General features: G+C 36.6%; 1 protein-coding gene across 5 annotated transcripts in view; it reads left to right on the forward strand.

The window, feature by feature from the left end:
• Nucleotides 1-438: 438 nt before the first annotated feature.
• The window catches only part of PIK3CB (phosphatidylinositol-4,5-bisphosphate 3-kinase catalytic subunit beta), a 98,574-nt gene continuing 78,507 nt past the window's right edge, over nt 439-20,505 (forward strand). For 2 of the 5 annotated variants that reach the window (XM_083363611.1, XM_083363615.1), the window contains exons 1-2: nt 439-691; nt 16,431-16,542. The gene's annotated coding sequence lies outside the window, so the exon portion shown is untranslated. The other 3 variants (XM_083363613.1, XM_083363612.1, XM_083363614.1) reach the window with 3 other exon arrangements.

Here is a 20,505-nt window from a genome sequence, read left to right on the forward strand (position 1 = left end):
TGCGCAACCTCAAAAATGACTAAGTAAACAATAAACATGGTTTTAGCTGGTCGTGGGAACACAGCCAATGCAACCTACTCCCTCCTTTCCGTCCCTCCCTCCCTCCCTCCCTCCACCCACCACAACCCCAAAAGCTACGCGATTTCTTCTCGGCGGAATCGGTTCAGTCCTTCCTCCGCTACAGCTCGAAGCGAAGGACCCAGAACCCCGCTTTCCCCTCCGCAGCCCCTGCGGCGCGGAGGCATCTGGCTTGCGGCGGATCGAACCTACCAAGAGGAACTCTCACTCCTCGCGGGTAACAGATCTTGAGAATGCCAGAAGAAAACGAAAGTAGGGGTTGCGGAGCCTGACTTCTTTCACGAGCTCCCCCGAGATTGGCTGAGACAAATGAGAAGGCGGAGAGAGCGAGAGCGAGAAGGGGCTGGTGGGAAGCTGTTTCCTAGGTAATGTTCGCCAGCGGCGCCACCATTGCTTACCCCCCCACCACCACCCTCCGCGTGTGCCTGCATCAGAGGAGTAAAAGGCTTCGCTTCCTTAGCTGGACAGCCTCTGTCGCAGCCTGAAGGCTACTTGCAGCCCAGCAGGTAGTACGTGTTACTGGCGACGGGGCTGAACAGGAAAAGCCGCCGCCGCCGCGGATTCAAGGAACAGGAAGCGAGTTCGACTGCCGCCTCCATCCGCGCTTGAGCAGGTAAGTGTCTGAAACCAGATGCGGTTGACCGGAAAGTGAAATCACCCGAGCTGTTGGACGAGAAGGCAGCCCCGGCGCCTTTTCCTGCCGTAGTGCCCATTGCCGTCCAACTGGGTTCGTAAGTGGGGAGGGAGCACCACGGGGAAGGCAACTCGGGGCGGAGAAGCTGTGCGGAACACATTCGCGGTTGAAAAAAAAGTCTGCCTCCTGAACTGCCCTTGGGAATCTCTATCCAGACCACTGACGTATATTTTACTACTCGGCTGTAGGTCCAGCAAAACCGTCTAGACTAGAGAGATGCGATGTAAGCAAAACAAAGAAAGGAAATCCCCCGCCACAAGGCTGGTTTTATTTAATTGAAGATTCTGTTCTTTCGTAGATTGCATTCAGCTTAAAAAGATTGTGGCGCCATCGGAGGTGTGTTAACGTACGTGGGTGTATGCATTCCTGCTCTCCTCCTTTCTCTCCTCCCCAAATAATATTTAACTCCCTCGTAAGCATAGTAAGAAGGCAAAAATGTGTGTCTTGACATCTTCATTAAAAAATTGCAAGAGTAGTTTGCTTAATAAGCACAGAGGCAGACGCCTGCTGCCTTCTTTTTCAAATGGTCATGTGAAGTTTAGTCACCTCACAATCAGTTGGGATGAACAAGAAGGCTAGAAAGAGCTGTGCTATGCTTAGCAGAACTGCTAATGTTAAAAACCTTGGGCTTTGTAGAAAAGATGTTATCAGTTTTTGGGCATGCCATGTTCTGTAGAGTGCTAATCTTCTTTGATTGCACCATAGCCCTGGAAGGTGAGAGTCAACTACTTCCATTTTAATGATTACAATGAGTTAAAGATTAGTAGCATTTATTGTTTTTATTTAGATAATATTTGAGAGGATATAGCTTTCGTGTTGTGATGTTTGGAACTCTTCTTACAAAAAGCTATTCTCCAGCTGTTTCCACTTTTTCGCTTTCCAGGAAGAGGCAACAATAGTATGTAATAAAAATACACGGAAATATAGTCCAAAAATCTGGGTGTTGGGTAAAAATGGCTGAATTCTCACTATTTTCTGAAATTAGATGAGGATTTATAGTGTTATTTAATTAAGATAAAGATTATTGCTGTGTCAACCGTATAACAGACCCAAACCCGGCCCTTCCTGTTGACAGTTGGTATCTTTCTGGGTAATCCTTTGAAATTCGTAAATGAGGAAGGGGAAGTTGCTTGGGTCAATTATGTTCTCTCTTTCCAAATCCTAAGAGCTCATTGTGATACTTCTTATTACAGTCTCAGAGCCTTGAGTAAATTAGTCATTTTTCTCAGTTTGCACATGCTCACTGAATTTGAGATTTCATTGAAATACAAGCCTTGCAGTTATGTGTATTGCTTCATTAAAATAGTTTTTGATAGTTGTTGGCAACTTTCTTATAGTATATTTATGCATTTGTATACTTTTTGGGTGGCATTTTAATTAATAGAAAATAGGTGACCTATGTAAATCCAGATGTGGATTCGTTGAGGGTAATTTTTCGAAAAGATGTTTTTTGGTAGTGGTAGAACCAGAGTCCATATTGAGAGTTCTTGTGTTTCTCCTCCTGCCAGCCAATTTATTTTCCTTTCTTCCTCTGCTAAGATGGCTATCTGATGATTACTGTAGATCACTGTTATAGGCAGTCTAGGCTGATGGTTTACAGGGGCATTTTTTTCATTTTGGTTGTGGGTTTCAGGTTGAGAAAAACCACTCATTAAACATGATTATATTGCAAGTACTTAAGTGCTGTGAAGAATATTAATTTTATCTTGAATACACTAGAAGAAATGCATTTTGTGGCTTGATGAGCTTTTCATGGAGATAATTAGAGAATAGTTTTAATAATACCAGCTATGGTGCCTGCAAAATAGGGAGATGATTGTCATAAAGAATAATGTTAGGTTTTCAGATACGCATTCCAGTCTTGCTAGAAAATTCAGGGATGTTTGTGCAGATTCAGAAAACCTTGCTTTTATTAACTTGATTTTGTAAGCCTATTCAAGCATTATGTAAATTGGGAATTTTCATGTTTGACTATTTAAATAGTCTTTCCTGACCAATATATTTAAATGTTGTTTGCTTCTATGGTTGGTTTTTGTGGGAAGTTAATGTAATTTGTGAAAACCAGGCCCCTCTCTTGGTAATTAATTCTCCCTTTGAACTGCTCTGTTAAGAGGAAAATAAAATTATTTCTGTGATTTAGAATTGTGTTTCTGTTGGTGTAACTTAGAAATTACATTTGCCTTTTTTGTAGACATAACACACAGTGCCTTATAGTGAATAGGCAATGAGATGCTATTCCGATACTTTTTTTCTCATCTAGTAATTATGCATTTGGTCTGTTTCTAGAAAAAATAAATTATAGTTAAACGTTTACGCATTTTAGTCACCATATTACTTTCAGCTTATTTCTGTAACTGCTCAAAATCCTTTTGAATTTTACGGCTTCTAGAATATTTGTGTCATCAGCAAAATTGACACACCTAGTTATTCAAGTAAAAAAATAACTTTAAAATGGAAAACTGATTTTTGTAGCATTTCACTTGATGCCCCTGCTCAATTTTATGATGTACCACTAGTGAGCACTTTGAGTATTAATTTTCATACGATGAGGCCCTCAAGCTTGCTAATCAATGTCCCATCTGCTGTAATGTACTTTGATACAGTTAAAATGTATTTATTTGAAGCATTTATACGCCTGCCCAATTAAGACACCCTGATTCTAAGTGGTATAGAAGCAAGGAAAGAAAAAAAAAAGAACAAAATACAACAGTTACCATTAAAATGTCCTAAATAATAAAATAGTGGCTGGAACTGAAATATACTGTAAATCTTCAAATTGAGAACTCCTGGCCCAAATGTCTAGGAAAGAACTAGCTTTAACTGTATTGATAAATGCATGCTAACTTCTGATTATTGTATTGTGCATTGATCTCTATGATCCATTATAGAGTCTTCCTAAATACAAGTGTCATTCCGAAATGTAGTTTGCTGGATCTTCAAATTTCCATTTGTTCAAAATAGGAACATCTGGTACTTCACCAGTAATTGAGGGTTTCTGAAGATAACGTACAAGGATTCTGTGATACCATCAATATCGTACAGTGCAATTCTTCTGGTCTTAAGCATTTAAGCTTAAAATAATTTTTCCCACCAATCTGGGGCTTTATTCCTGTCCTTCCCCATTTCCTGGTAGAAGATACACTTTTTTTGTTGGACGACACTGAACTAAACCAAAAGTTTGTGGCAGTGCCTTTTCTTTATTACCTGTTAGGTAACTCATTATGTAACCTTTGTTACTTATTCTTTAGAATCTGTTCATTATTCTAAACAGTCCCAAACTGTGGTTGAATTAATTGAAAATATTATAATAATTCCAGTTAAAATAATAAATAATATACAATATAAAATGTTAAAATGATAAATCCCTTAGGCAACTATAGTAGGGTTTCTGAGTCCCAAGAAAAGAAGCCTGTAGGGACTTTCCAGGAAATGTTAGAAGCACTGGGACTACAAAGTGGAAAACATGCAGGATTCTACATGAAGGTACACACATTCACCTACCTTCTCTCTCAGTTGTATTATATCATACTAAAATATTTCCTGAGCTTTTCAATCTTGCAGTCCAATAATTTTGGAGAAAACTGTAGGCCTGCCACATTTTCACATGCATGTTTTGTTCCTCCACTCTACAATTTGTCAGTAGCAACAAAAAGATGAGGAACCTGAGCATGGCATCAATTACTTAGTGTGAGAATAGTAAGAAAACTATGCTCAGATGATATTGTTTGTCTCCATATGTATGAGTGAGATGGGCTGTTAAGTTTGATAAGTAAATAAATAATCATAGTACAGAACTATCCTGGAGAAGTATAAAAGAGCTTATTTGAATTTGCATTCTGCGCTTCTCTTTTCTTCCTGAACATTGAGTTATATTTTGCATTAAGTAATTTTTTGTTTGATATATGCTAATGGTGTATATTTTATATTAAATTTAGTCAATTGCTAAGCAAGTAAACCGAATAATTCATACAACCTATCTTATTTAACTATTTATGGGGTTTATTTTAAGCTACAAATAAATAGTTGCCTTTATTTATTTAGCTATAGAAATCAAATCAAATCAAATTATAAATAAAGAAATAAACAATAGAACATCAGTAGCATAACCATAACAGCCACAAGGCCATAATGTGTCACCCCTTGGAAAGCAAAATATTCAGGCATTCCAAATACTTCTCTGAAAAGGTATAAATATCATGAATCTTTGAAGAATATAATAGGGTTTGAGTATCTGAGTTAAAAGGCAGAGTGTCATCACTAAGAAAGTTCAAGCACAGAGTTCTGTAGACATCTCTCTAGGTTTGGGATTTTCCACAAATCCTTTCTACTACATCTCACTGTGTGGGCAAGATCATTTCTGAGAAGATTGTCATGAAGATATCCAAGACTAAGCCACAGAGGTTTTAAAGATAATAACTGTCAACTAAACTAACGAGTTTCTAAATAGTTTTCAAGAGCAGCTCCGTGTAGCATAAATTACAATCATCTGATGCAAGGTGATGAGGCCATTTGTACAGAAAGCAAAGCTTCCTGTTCCAAAAATGGCTACAATAGGTCAATTTGCTCCTCCAGTCCACAGGCTCTGCTTGCTGTTCAAGAATAAGCCGTGATGCAGGAGAACTCCAAGATTACAAAGCCAGAGCCATTTGTGAGAAGTGCAGCCAAACCAAGTTGAGGAGTCTCTTTGCCAGCACTATTCTAACCACTATCTTTCTGGTATTCAGTCTAAGCTTCAATCAGGAATTCAGCAAAAGGAACTAAGTCTTCATTTATACCCTTAAACAATTTAGTATAATAATGGTTAAAGGTGAGCAAAAAGTGTGTCAGTTTTTCACTTGTTTTTTCTTTCTTTCAAGTTTTTAATAACAGAACAACATCAGAGAAATCTTAAGGCAGAAAATATAAAGAAATGGACTGGAGTCTTGTAAATTTTCTGTGTTTTAATTTGGATTGTCGTAAGCAGGTAACAATTAGGAGTATTTGATTCAACAGAACCATGGATCAGGTGGAGACGGATAATTTGGAGCAAATTCTCATTTATCTGTAACATGGCCAGGCTTGAGTTTTCTCTGGTCTGATCCAGATTTTTTTAGCAAGCCTTGATTCGGTCTGTCTCTCTGCAGCCAAAGCATGCTGCAAAAGGCAGTACTTGCAGCAGCCAATTAATTACCCATTCTAGCAAAAAAAGAAAATACTTTTGAAATTGACATAATATTCTATTGTAGGGAAGGAGTGGGATGTAGAATATTCATTGACTAATGGGCAGTCCTGTTCCCCAATTCAGTGATGGCGAATCTTTTGGGCCTGGCATATCAAAAATTTGGAAAATGTCAAACCTGATTCTGCTGACATGTCATCCCCATCCCCCAACAAAAGAGAAACAATTCTCTATCTCCCCACCATCTAGGCCACTCTGAACAGTGGCCCTTGACTTCAGCTGTAGCACCATTGTTGCCACTCTAAAAGGCCACCTCACACTGTTCCCCAAGGCACACAAGCCTTCTCACCTGACTTCTCGAGTCTATGGGGGGGAGGGGAGGCACACCCCATTCTTTCATGGCTTCTGCAGCTTCCCAACATCATGAAAGAATGGATGTGTTTCCAAAAATAGTTGTTGGGTGCCTGGTGAGTACTGGTGTCTCATCTTTGACATGCTAATCATAGGTTTGCCATCACCATCCCAGTTAGTTTCATTATAGAGTACAGACCACTATTGGTTGCTTCTTGGTTGCTCCTGCTTCTTTGTCTATCAACAGGTCCCCATTTATAAATGATCAAATTTAGCAAATTCCCATCATAAAAGGGGACCCTAAAGAACTGATAGTTGTACAGGACTTTGGCTTCTGGGGGTTATTTTTATAGGTCCATTGTTTTTTGTTTTATTAGAGATACTAAGAATTACCTACAAGACATGTAATATGTGTTTAAGTGGAAGACAGTGAAAGATGTTTTGATATTACAGAAATATTGCTTGGGCAGGTTGTTATTTCTAACATTTAAAATTTGTAACAATAAAATAGATATTCTTTGCTTGAATCATCCTAAACTGCCTTGTAATTAAGCTACTTCTTGGAGTTCACTTCTATTCCATTGTGCTATCTGAAGCAAGAACGGGAGAAATCAGACAGGATTTTTGAAGGTAACAGTTATCCTTATTATGCTTTTAAATAATGTTTTTAATAGGTTTAAGCTAAAGATGGTGACTTTGAAAGTTGGACAACTAGTTGGCTGGTTGTTTTACATTTCTCCTACCTTGTCTATTTAAAAAATATTTTTATTATTGTATTTTAATTATAAACTCCTTCACTATTGATTGCAAGTAATGGATATATAAATACTGAATGTCTATGACTTCTAGAAGGTAGAAGAAGACAATGAATAAGAGTCTTGCAAAACTATGAGTTGACCTTGGTTTGGCTTTTGTTTTATATGAGTTTTTTTCCTGCTTGAATGAACTTCTGCTACTGCAGGTGTGCATGTAATTATTGAATGGACTTGTACTAAATATTGTAAGTTTATAAGAGAGCAGGATGTGTTTAGATCAGGCAGATAATGTTATTTTACATACTGTCATGGAAACAGACATGACAATCACAATGGGTAGAAGTGACAAACTGAAAAGCTAATGATCATAGACTAATTTGAAAAGGTGCTTCATGAATCTTATGGGAAAATAGAGTGCAATTTTTATAACTTATTTAAGTGATATTTACAAGGTTTCATAGACATTACATATATTTTACATCTACAGTAAATATACAAATTGTCATATAACCCAGTTATATTTGAGTGTTTGTATTAAATGTTATTAATTACCAGTGATGAAAAATGCCCACAGCAAAAAAAAAGTTTCTAATGAGCTGAGAGCATCGGTAGATTAAAAGGGGAAAAATAAAATATTTCAGATAATCGGTCCAAATATGTTTATAGCATTAAAATGTTTAGGACCATCTTGAATATGACTTGTTCTTTTCCCCCTCCCTAATTTGTTATTTTTGCAAGTACAATATAGAACAAAAACATTAAAAAATGAGATTTGTGAATATTATAAAATTAGTTTAAAATATAGAAACATTATAAATCTGCATATTGGAAGTATCTTATATGAATTTTAAGTTTTTTGTCAGTACTAAATAAGTTAATATCTGGGATTATGCAATAATTCATAACTATAACTGGTAATTCAAATTATGAATTCTAGACCAAGATTAAAAAAATGCAATTAAAAAGTTAGATGTTGAAATTCAGGCCACCAGTCCATGAGCTTGTTCTGTACCAGCCTGCTACCGGCCCTGCAGAAAAGGCAACCCCTTTACAAACAGCAAGAGGCTGGAATAACGTCTGCCAAATTTATTACAACAAAAGCAAACAAGACACGAACCAAGATACAGGAGCTTTGAAACACTATCTGAGCAGTTGCTTTCAGCAAACCAGCCCTCCCCACACATTCCCTTTATAAAGAGTTCAGGGCGTGGCTTCTCTATGCCTCCTTCCGAGAAGCCCCATTGCCTTCCTCTGTTTACTCCTACTTGACTGCCTCCTGCGTCGGGCGTCCTTGAACAGGGCCAGCTGTGGGTCATCTTCATCCACACTGTCAGGCTCACACAGCTGGGTCTCCATGGTGACCAAGTGGGAGGGGCCTGCCTGAGGGCTATCATCAGCAAGATCTTCAACCCCCTCAGCAAGGTCTTCAACACCCCCCTCCTCCTCTGAGTCGTCCAACCCAACTGCCGAACCCACAGGCTGACCCTGAATCACAACAGAGCTAGCAGAAAAATGCCAACATAAAGTTTATTATAATAGCTGTTAAGGTTTAGTCTGCCACAGTAACATGACCTGTTTCAGGTGTTGTCCCTGCAGTTTTAATTCATGGCAAGTTAAAGCAGTTGCTGGATTCTGTTGACTTCATTTGTTCTTTAAATGAGTATGATCTCCTAGAGCAAGGGGTGTCAAACTGCTGGCCCATGGGCCGGATGCGTCACATGGAAGCCATGCCCACCCCAGCTCTGGCAATGGAAAAAAAGTCACGATACATGTCACATGACACAGCAAGTTTGACACCCCTGTCCTAGAGCAAAAAACAAAAAAAATCACTCTCTTAGAACTAGATTGGGATGGGAGGTGAGTTTTCACAAATCTGTTGATTGATGGTTTTATCCATCTGTTGTTGTTGTTGTTGTTGTTATTATTATTATTATTATTATTATTATTATTATTATTATTATTAATTTATTCAATTTGTATACCGCCCTTCTCCCGAAAGACTCAGGGCGGTTAACAGGGCATATATAAATAACAGTACAAAAATTAAAAAGAAATTAAACAATGCCCAATTAAAATACAATAACAATAAAAACAGTAAAAAACCCATTAAAAAACCCTAATATTCCCCATCAGGCCAGACCAGCTAGTTCAAATAGGTGGGTCTTCAGCCCGCGCCGGAAGGAGCGAAGGTCCGATGCCATCCGGAGCTCAACCGGCAGTTGATTCCATAACGCCGGAGTAAAAGTACTTGATGATTAGATGGTCCTTGAAATGGAATAAAATAATAAATGAGAGAGCCTTCTGCTTTATTCATACAATGCTGTGTTATTGTACATATGTTGGGGGGAAATGCTGCACACATGGAAGAGAAATAATGTGTATTTTATATAATGTCGATTGGCGGCCCCCAGGGGGAGGGCGTTCTCTGTGGGCGTGCCAGACCTGTGGAACCGCTTGCCGGTTGAGCTCCGGATGGCCCCTGACCTTCACTCCTTCCAGTGCGATCTAAAAACGTATTTATTTGAGCAATCTGACCTGGTTTGATGGGTTAGGGTTGGGGTTTTAATATGTTTTTAATTACTGTTTTAAACTTGGGCATTATATTTAATCGTTTTTTAACTTTTGTATTCTGTTTTTATATTTATTGCCCTGTACACCGCCCTGAGTCCTTCGGGAGAAGGGCGGTATAAAAATATAATAAATAAATAATAAAAATAATAATCTGACATAAACTGGTACATAAGCAAAGAAATTATAGCTTATTTGGTAGTTTCTGATTCCCCCCCTCCTAGTTTTTATCTGCTGTTGCATAATTCCTCCGTAGATCAGTAAGAAGCTTAGGGAGGCATAAAAACAAACAATATGTAAGCCAGAAAATTGAAAAGAAACAATGATGCCTTGTTCATGCTGAACTGCAACCAGTAAGCTACAACAAATCCATATCCCATAGTCTCCTGCCCTAAAAACATGTTTTATTAATTGACTTTCATTAATATACTGCCCTCAGACCAAACCAAATATACTATGGCTTAGTACAAATTTGTGAATTGAGATACTTCTTTTTTATATAGTTGTTACGCATTATAACTAAAAGAATTCAAATGTAGAGAACTACAGTCCTCTTAATTCTGTCTTTCCATTTTCAGTGTGACATAAAAAAGCCAGTGTACATGTGGTACTTACTATAGCCTTCAGCATCCTTACACAAAAAATCATATCCCTGGTTTATGGTTATGATGTCCAATTTATAATATTTCAGCCAGAAGTAATCTGCATTATACAGGATAATGCACTTGGTTTGCCTCAAGTCTTTATGAGTAAGCATGTTTTGCTTAACTGGGCTTTATGCCAATACCATGTAATAGAAAACTCTTTTTTGTAAAACTTTTTTTTAAGAAAATGGATGAGGAAGGATATAAGTACAGTGTGCTTTGTTGGCTGGGTAAATCATTATTGTCTGAACCAGACTACTATGAAAATGATGACATATAAACATTTGTAAATTTGGAATTACTGCTTCACCATTGGGATTATATTTGCATTTACTATTTTTACATTGTTCTTTTTTGAGATTAACTATTAACTATGTTTATCAAAAAAAATGTTCAAAATACTTTGATTAAACATGGCAATGGAATACTTCAGGTTTTCTGTAAGTGCAATTTTATTTTAAAAAAACGTTTGGAAGTGATTGTACTGTACTGTTCAAACAGGAATCTACTGCTACTGAACTTTGGCGGGGACAGCAGCAATAACAGCAAAAATACTTAGTTGCTATGGTCCACTAGGCAGTAGCAGTTGCACTCATCTCTGATAAATCAAGGAAATTAAGGACAGGAATTCCTTCAGTTTAATTTCAGGCTAGTTTCATAATTTGTATAATAGCTAGTTTCTTAAATCCTTAATTCATTGTAAAGCAAGAGTAAATTCATATATTTTTTTATTAAATCACTTTTCCTTTTCCAGCTCACATGATGCAGTGGTTTGATCAGGTGAAAAAGAAAATTGGACTTTGGCCCACTGATTGCTTGACCAAGGGCCATAGCACTTTTATTCCCATTGTGTATTCAGGCTGACATGTGCAAATTCACTATGCTTGCACATATCTCAGTCTTTACCTTATACAGTTAACAACTCTTCAAAATTACAGTGGCTTTGGAAAGAGTTCTTTACGACCCATAAAGTACTTCTGCTATTGTAAAATGACCCCTCCTCACCATGTAACTGCATTTTGAGCACTTGGCAAACCAGCACACATTTACAACTGATTGTATCATCCCATTGTCATGTGACCACAATTTCCAACACTGTTTGTCATTTTCTGGAAACAGAAAAAATGGCCATTGAGTGTGCTGGATTGACTTAACTACGTGGTTTGCTTAATAACCACAAGGAAAATAGTATTAAATGTCAGCTAATCATTCCAATATAGATAAGATACTTTGTATTCAACTTCCCAAATGTAGGACTACTCTACATCTCCTTAAAGTAGCTGTGCCTTTAAGGAGTTTTAGACAGTTATTAACATTTACACTCTGAATCATCTTTGGAGATTAAATCTGAAGTGTTGCAGAACCATAATACCATATTCTTGATAATAACATATTTTCAGTTAATGATGGTTATCTGAGTAAACATCAGTGCTATTCTGTTTTTATATTGCTATCCCTGTATTTGAAGCTGTTGAAATAATTAAAAATTCTGAAATTGCATCAATAAAAACAAATTGAAACAATGCAAAAGATATTAGTATACTTGTATGACCGTATGATTCTCAACATAAAAAAGAAGTTAAAGCTATTCCAAATCTGTTAGTATCTTACTTAAAGGCATGTTTTAACTAGTGCAGGAAAGGAATGGGGAACTAAAGAAATTAGGTTACCCACAGACTATTTCAAAATGTTAACAGAAACAAAGAATCAGGAAATTAAGGCTGTATGAAATTTCTTGCAAATAATCGAAACTTGTTACATTTTGAAAATGTGGTTAACAGTAAATTTTGCTAAGCTGTGGGTTAAGATCATCAAGTAGTACCAAGCTCATTTAAATAGGTTAGATTTTTATCCTGCCTGCAACACCTGTGGCATACAGTATGGAGCCACACGTTCCTAAACTTCATCATGTTGTAGTGCACTCTCTTCAGAAAGATCCTACATCCTGAATACCTGTGACTCTGTGTTGAATATGTTGTCCTGTGTGACTATGTTGTCCTGTGTCTGCATTCCTGCATAAAATCAGTCAGTTTGCCCCTGGTATTACTATTGTTCTGTAAAGCTGTTCCAGAGTGCTCTCTGATCTCTGCATCATTTACAAGGCTGCTTGTTCACATTTATCAATCTTGGTTTTTTATATTACTTTTGTATGTTTGTCCTCTGTAATGCTTAATATTTCCATCAGTGGTGATCAGAACCGATCACCAGTAACAGCAGATAAACCAAATATTCCATCCATGTATTTTTTGCTAATTATTTTGTAATTTAGCCTTTAGTTTTTATTGCTATATATTTACATACATTAACATATATACCATTTTAAATGATTTTTTATATAATACAAAACATCAAAAACATTTCCTGTGCTGATATTTGACTGCTACATAATTCAGCATGGGCTATTTTCAAGACAGATATATCTTTGAATGTAGCCAACTTCTTCAGTGAAGACATACATTAGAAGCTCTGTGACTGTTGACAGCATTGAGGAATCTGGTGTGGAAATATCTCTGAAAGGATGACCCAAAGGGTTGTAGGGTATCTAATTGTGTTATAAAATGCTTTATGATAATTTTATGTCATAAAATATTTCATAAAATTTGCCAGATTTCAGTTTTTCAGCAGCATGGGTCCTGGATTTTGTACACATTCTGTAAGTTAGCCCATTTGAAGAGCCTAGAGTCTAAAATTGTTGTCCTATGATGCACCATTTTGCCCAGTTAGAGGTTATGGAAGGTAGAATTTTAGAATATTTAGATTACATTTATGTCCTTATTAAATGTATCTCTTAAGATATTTTAATTACATAGTTTTAAGATTCTTGGAGTTTTCAATTTTAATTAGACATCAGATTGTTTCATAAGCTGCATTAAACATTGCTATAGCATGTGGTGAAAACCAGTGATGCAACTTTGAGTATTTAGTTGTCTATTTCCCATTTGTCTATTAGATTTATTTTCATAACATTGTTTTGTAAGGGAGAATAGAGACTGCATTGCTTATACTTTGGCAGAGCTGTTGCCTGTGAATTTATCTATTCTGTTGGATTATAGCAAAAACTATTTGTAAAAGTTTCACTCTACTAATCTGAAGGGAATTTTATCGGCTTTTTGGCCCCATGAATGGTGTTGGAAATACACTGTTAAGTTATAGCAAACTTTGTATGTTATCCTTCAGAGCAATTGTCACAATAACATCATAGTTGATTAAGGCTTTACCTACACTTCTGTTTTGCCTTTGAGAAGGTATATGGTAATAAAACAAAAAACATTTATAAATGTAGAGGTGATTCTTTTGTACTTGAAATATGTTTGCTTATGTTTAATTAGCTTATACAGAGAAAAATATTTCAATACTAAACCAAGCATAATTATGCAAATACAAACATACAAGTACATAGTAATAGATAATACAATAGCAACAAAAATTTCCAAATTAACATAAAGAATAAAATATTTGCAAGGCATTTATTGACGGTTCTCACTCATAGCTCCTGTGTTGAACATATGATTCAGAAGAGTTAAAATATTACTTATTTTAATAGTTGCAATTAAAAGTATAATTTAAGTGTTCCAGACTGTTTTCTGCAGCCTTTAGTTAATCAGTAAACGTCTGTTGTTAGGTTGCATCCATGAGGTTTCTTTTGAATAAACAACCTATTTGATCTATACAATAATCTAGATGTTAGCGAAACTGATTAATTATTATTGGCAAATAGCTTCAAGTAATACAAAATAGGCTTTGTAATAAGTTATCTGCTGTTTACCATTGTTAATATTAGGCTTGCTGATAATGCAGTAAACCCAGAGCATGACAGAATTACAGCATAACTAGCAATGAATGTACAAATTCTTGTATACTGCCCCTAATAGAGTAGAGACATAGCGGTTCTTCCTCAATAAGTTTGTTCTATGATTGGCAGCCAGTAAAAGTGCTAGCCTCTGTTATTTTGTATATGATCCATATTGACCTAGTAAAATGTTAGTTGGACTGGTCGCAGTTGCCTTTAATCCAAAGCAAATGCATTAAGGCAAATTACAGTTCCCTCCTAAGATTGTGAAGGCTTTGCCAAGATACAATAATTGTATTAATACCTTCTAAGAGAAGGAACAACATCTTCATCTTTTGGTATATTCTATGTTCTATGTATATTCTACATTCTATGTTCTTGCAGGCAATGGTAGGTGAATGAAAGAATTAAAGAAGTACCACTGGAGAAGCACAGCACCTGAATCTTGCATTGGTGCCTCAGAGCTTTTAACGCTATAGACACAATTTTTGGATTGGTGATTGACACCCATTCATTTTCAGATGCATAGCCTGCCAGATCCATAATTCAGGGGTTTTGATAAAACAAAATATAGGTAGTCCTTGACTTATAGCAGTTCATTTAGTAACCAAAGTTACAGCGGCACTGCAAAAAGTGACATGACCGTTTTCCACACTTATGACCATTGCAGCATCCCCATGGTCACATGATCATACTTCGGATGCTTGGAGACTGATTCATATTTATGACAGTTGCAATGTCTTGGGATAATGTGATCAGCTTTTGTGACCTTCTGACAAGCAGAGTCAATGGGAAAGCCAGTTTCACTTAACTATCATGGCACTTAACTGCAGTGGATTCACTTAAGAACCATGGCATAACTCAAGGACTACCTGTAACTTTAAAAAAAAATTTAGAACACTGTTTACCAGTTTAGACATTCTTGAGATATTTGCATGTGGAGATATAGAATTTCCAGCAAAATGGGTATTGCTTAGAATTCTGGAAGTTGAAATATCAAATATCTGGAAAACAGTTTAATTTGGGAAGGTTTATTCCAAAGCAAACCCAGTTTTGTTATTGTTTATTTAGCACAATATTTATTTTGTGACAAGTTGAGTGTTTCAGAATTCACGTTGTTAGCATTTTTAAACCTAACAAGAAGATTCAATATGGCTTCAGTCCTCTATCTGTCACAACAAATTATCTTCCAGGATGGTGCTCAAAGTGCTAAATTTACCAGTGCTGGAGATTTTGCTGGCTTTACTGCAACATATTAGAAGATAACGAAGTAGGGACATTTATTTATTTATTAGATTTATGTTCTGCTTGACCTTCAGGGGCTTGAGGTAGTGTCGCTAGCCTTCCATCCTCCCATCTTTCCCAAACAAAACCTTGTGGATTGGTTGGACTGAATGAATTGTGTTACTTACCAGAAGTCAACTTCTTTGGCTGAGGGTAAACTAGAACATGGATGTCATGACCTACTTGATGATTCAGATTTTGAAGTGGAGGAGCAGGGCCTTCACAAGTTCTGAACTTGAACTCTCAGGTACCAGTTGGCTCTCTAGAATCTAGCAGAGTACCTGACCTGCCACCTTAGCCCTCATATACAAGGAATGATCAAGTGAATAGACCAGAGGCATTTAGTGAAGCTCCTCAAAATGACTCACTAAAAATGGGCCTCCCCTGTGTCATTCCTGTGTTACTGTGAGATTTATAGCTGCTATAAAGAATACTGATTTAAGTTCTTGCCTTCTATTGCTGGTACAGGACTGCAAGTTTCCCTTAGCCATTATACTATATTGGCTGTCATTTCTGGATGGATGTCAGATTGGGGAACACAGCAGTACAGCTGTTTTGGCATAGTAGTAATGACCTGGCATTTCATGTCTTTCACGGTGGATAGTTGGCAAATACAAGTGTTGCTTTCCTTCTCTTGTCCTTTTCAGTTTTTTTAAGTTATCTCTTATGCTTCCAAGGAAATAAAGAAACCAAATAGAAAGCTGAAAAAAATAGAGATGAAGATGATTCCTTTTAATTCCATGTTTATGTTTGTGTTTCTTTAAAAGGAAGAAACATAAATCTCACAATTCTTTCCTATATTGTTTCAAGGAGTTAAAAAGTTGGATAGAAAAATCACCAACATCCATTTAAAACAGATTAAGTTCAGGGCTTTCAATTGCAAAGTGGTCTAATATTGATTTTTTTTCAGGGAATATTTTTGGAATATTGGAATTATTATGTACTAGAGATGTGAGCTCATATGGTATCATGATATGAAGTATACATTGTGTACATTTCAATTTGCAATTAATTGGAAATGAGCATAGAGCTAATATATTTGAGATTCAAATACCGTACCTTCTCTTCAAATATGCCATTTTATTTTATTTTTTATTTTTTGGAACAGCTCTGGCATCCAGTGCATCTTTCCAAGAAAACCAAGAGAAAAGATGGTTTGCACAAATAAGCTTACATGGCCAGAATTACTTTGAATGAATTCTGAACAGAAAAGCAACAATGTAAGTTATTTCTGTTAAAATTACAATTTCATAAGCATATGTCCAAAGGAGAGAATTTTGATTGGTTTTTTCAGCATTTTTAAGATATTTTTTATTTCACCTTTATTATTTTTATAAGTAATTCAAGGTGGCAAACATACTTAAATACTCTTTCCTCCACCTATTTTCCACACAACAACAATCCTGGGACTTGAATTACGCTAAGTGTGAATGACTGGCCCAAAGTCACCCAGCTGGCTTGCATGCCTAAGGCAGAACTAGAACTCCCAATTTCCTGGTTTCTAGCCTAGTTCCTTAAACACAAGACTAAACTACATTGCAATACATAATGAGGTGAAAATGAGAATGATTCCCCTCATATCATATTTTCAATCAACTGGGCATCTATGTAACTGAAGTGAAAAGGTGGAAAAGACTGTCCAAACTTGTTTTAAGAAGTAAAGTGTGGAGTTCTTTCATGATGGCTTTACTAGTCAAAGTGAGTAGTAAATGATTGTAATTATGTGGAGAAATAAATACCAGTTAATAAAAGAGCTCATTCCAAGGATTATTTTCCTAATTTATATATATAAAACACTTCTATTTAAATTAAAGTTAAGGAACTGGAGGCATTAGGATTCATCCAAACCTTCTACTTATTATATGAGATACATTAATATATCAAATACATTAAAATATAATTAGGTATATATTAGAACACATATAAACAGTTTTTAATTGCTTTCAAAAGCTAGATGTTGCATTAATCAGTACTGAAATGTTTGTATGATAATTCTTTTATTTTTCAATTATTTGAAAGGGCAGGAAAGCTTGTATAAGAATATAAGACATACCTACTAAATAGGCTATTATTGTCTCTAATGAAGATTAGATTACTGCAAGTTTAGACCTGGGAAAGAGCTGAAATTTTCTTTGTTAATGTAACTATAACAATTAAGCAATATCTTATCTTATATGGGCCCACAAAATTCACTAATATCCTTGTTCACAAATCTACTTCCAACTCTACAAACTGGAGATGCTACGTTCATATGTGCCAGACCAATACATAATTTGTTTTGGCTCAGTGAGTATATGAATCCAGTAGCATTAGATACAAATTATGCAGGAATTAGTAATTCAGCTATATCTAAAAATTATGGATTTTCCAAATTTAATATAAATGATAACAAAAGTAGCTTATATTTTTCAGCATGATTCTGTTTCAAAATTTATCTCACCTGTTTACTACAAGGATGAAATGTGAATGCACACTGACATCTTTGCAAGGCAGAAGTACAATGTAAATATGAGGTAAACATAAGTCACTTTCAATCATCTGGACAACCACTGTCACTGATTTTAAAATCAGCTGAATGCTGATTTTAAAAATATATTCCAGTGTGTTGGCAAAGAAAGGTGAGATGCCAGTTTGCCTTCTAGGTCTGTATGTGACAGTGGCAAATCTCATATAATATATTTTTCAAACCAATATAAATCTTTTTTTTATATTTTTGAAATCTCATCTTGAGGAATATCATTTAAAACAGCATTTGTCAAGAAATCCACAGGCCTATGTAAAAAATTAAAAATGTTACTCATGTCTACTGCAGAACTTTGCTTAAAATTACTTATAAAAATCACTGTAGCATAGATTGGAAAACTGTTTTGCTAGTCTTATAGGAACAAAGCTATTCAGAGGGTGAAAGCCAACGTCATATAGTAACTAATACACAAGACTTGGATATTAATAATGAATGAAATATTTGTGGCTCTTTCTATCACATGGAAATCAAGAGTTCTTGGCTGATAATAATTGGTTTATTGTTGAAGTGCTGCATTTTTGCACACTGCACCTAATTTTTATGTAAATAAAATTGGCAAACAAATTCAAATAAGGGTTTAAATCCACCTACTGAATGTAACTAGATGGTGGCCACATACAGTTTAACAATGATCCTTTATTTGATGAAAACTTCCGTGAGTAGGGAGACAGTTTTGATAGAATTATATTGTCACTAACGTTGAAACTATCCACTCAAAAAAAAAGGATTAAGCACTCCCCGCACTTCTGTTTTCAGTCAAAACATCTTCATACAGCGACATTTCTTTCTAATTCAATGGGAGGCCTTACCATGGAAAAATCAGTTTATCCCTTTGCTTTTACTAGATTTGGGGAAAGCTCTGATATATTAATGCTTATTAAGTGTGATTAATAGTAAGTATGTATTCCCCAATTATTCTACCCCTCTCATTGTGGTGGGGATGGTCTTTCTGGGAGGAATGAGCAAAGAATACTAATAGTGTATGCATAATACATAATCAATAGCTAAGGCATCACACTTGCTCACCTAAACCAAACAGGCACATACAGTATAATGGACAACAGCAATACAATACAAGAAGATGCTTCAAGTAACTGATCTCGTAGACAACAGAAAAGGCATAATTTCCATACAATAAGGGAGAAGCAATGGTAATCCACTACTGTATTTTAACCAAAAAAACCCTCTCCTTGGATAGATGTGGCTAGATTAAAACTTTCATGGCATCTGGTTGCTGACCTTATCATACAGGAAAAGAAAATCTGAAGCCCCAAAGAGAATTACAATTGACACATGGAACATAAGAAGCATGTACATGAAAAAGCTCAACACAATGAAAGATGAAACAAATTGGTTAAACTTTGGCATCTCAGGCATTAGTGGACTGAAATGGACTGGAACTGTGCACTTTCAGAAGATCATACTGTTTACTATTAGGACATGAAAAGTTAGGAAAAAGTGGCGTTGCTTCCATAGGTAGGAAAAATATAGCAGATAGTACTTGCTGGAATGCAGTCACTGCATACACTCATTGTAACTGCAAGAGAAGGAAGGCCAACTTAAAAGCAGTGCCAACCCTACCATCAATAGGTTCGCCTGGTGCGCCAGTTGCGACCCTATCTGGACCGAGATGCCCTACGCACAGTCACTCATGCGCTTGTGACCTCCCGTTTAGACTACTGCAACGCTCTCTACATGGGGCTGCCCTTGAGGACCACTCGGAGGCTTCAGCTGGTGCAGAATGCGGCCGCGCGAGTTGTGATGGGGGTTTCCCGATACTCCCATGTAACACCTCTACTCCGCGAGCTGCATTGGCTCCCGGTTGCCCTCCGGGTGAGATTCAAGGTGCTGGTGATGACCTATAAAGCCCTAAATGGCTTGGGTCCGGGATATCTGAGGGAACACCTGCTGCCGGCATCAAGCTCCCTTCGTCCAGTGCGCTCCCACAGGGAGGGTCTTCTCAGGGTGCCACCGGTAAGAGATTGCCAGCGGACGACACCCAGGGATAGGGCCTTCTCAATGGGTGCACCTGCCCTTTGGAACCAGCTACCAGTGGAGCTGAGGACTGCCCCCGACCTCCGTTCATTCCGCCGGGACCTGAAGACCTGGCTCTTCGAGCTCTCTGGCCCAGGCTGAGAATTCTAATTTTAGCTTTAATCTTAATTTTAACTGGGGTTTTACTTATGCAGGGACGAATATAATTTTTTTTAATCTGTTTTTAACTTTTGTATCTTTGTTTTTTAATCACCCTGTAAACCGCCCTGAGTCCTTCGGGAAAGGGCGGTATATAAATGTAATTAATTAAATAAATAAATAAATAAATAAATAAATAAATAAATAAATAAATAAATAAAGGAAAAATAGTGAAGACTGAAGGAATCAAGATGCCCTATGGAAGTAACTTCAGGAACCTGGATGAGGAAGATCATTATAAATATCTGGCGATCCTTCAGACTTAAAGCATCAAGCACACTGAAGTCAAGGTTAGTGAATACATTATGAAAATGAAGATTTTAAAATACAAACTCAGTGCAGCAAAGACCATCAAGGTAATTCCAGACATTAGACACAGCTGGAATAGCAGACTGGACTCAAGCAGAACTAGAAACCTTGGATAGGCAGACAAGAAAAATAATGAGAATGAATCATAGCTTTCATC

The sequence above is a fragment of the Vipera ursinii genome (assembly GCF_947247035.1).
Source record: "Vipera ursinii genome assembly, chromosome: 5".
Classification (NCBI taxonomy): Eukaryota; Metazoa; Chordata; class Lepidosauria; order Squamata; family Viperidae; genus Vipera; species Vipera ursinii.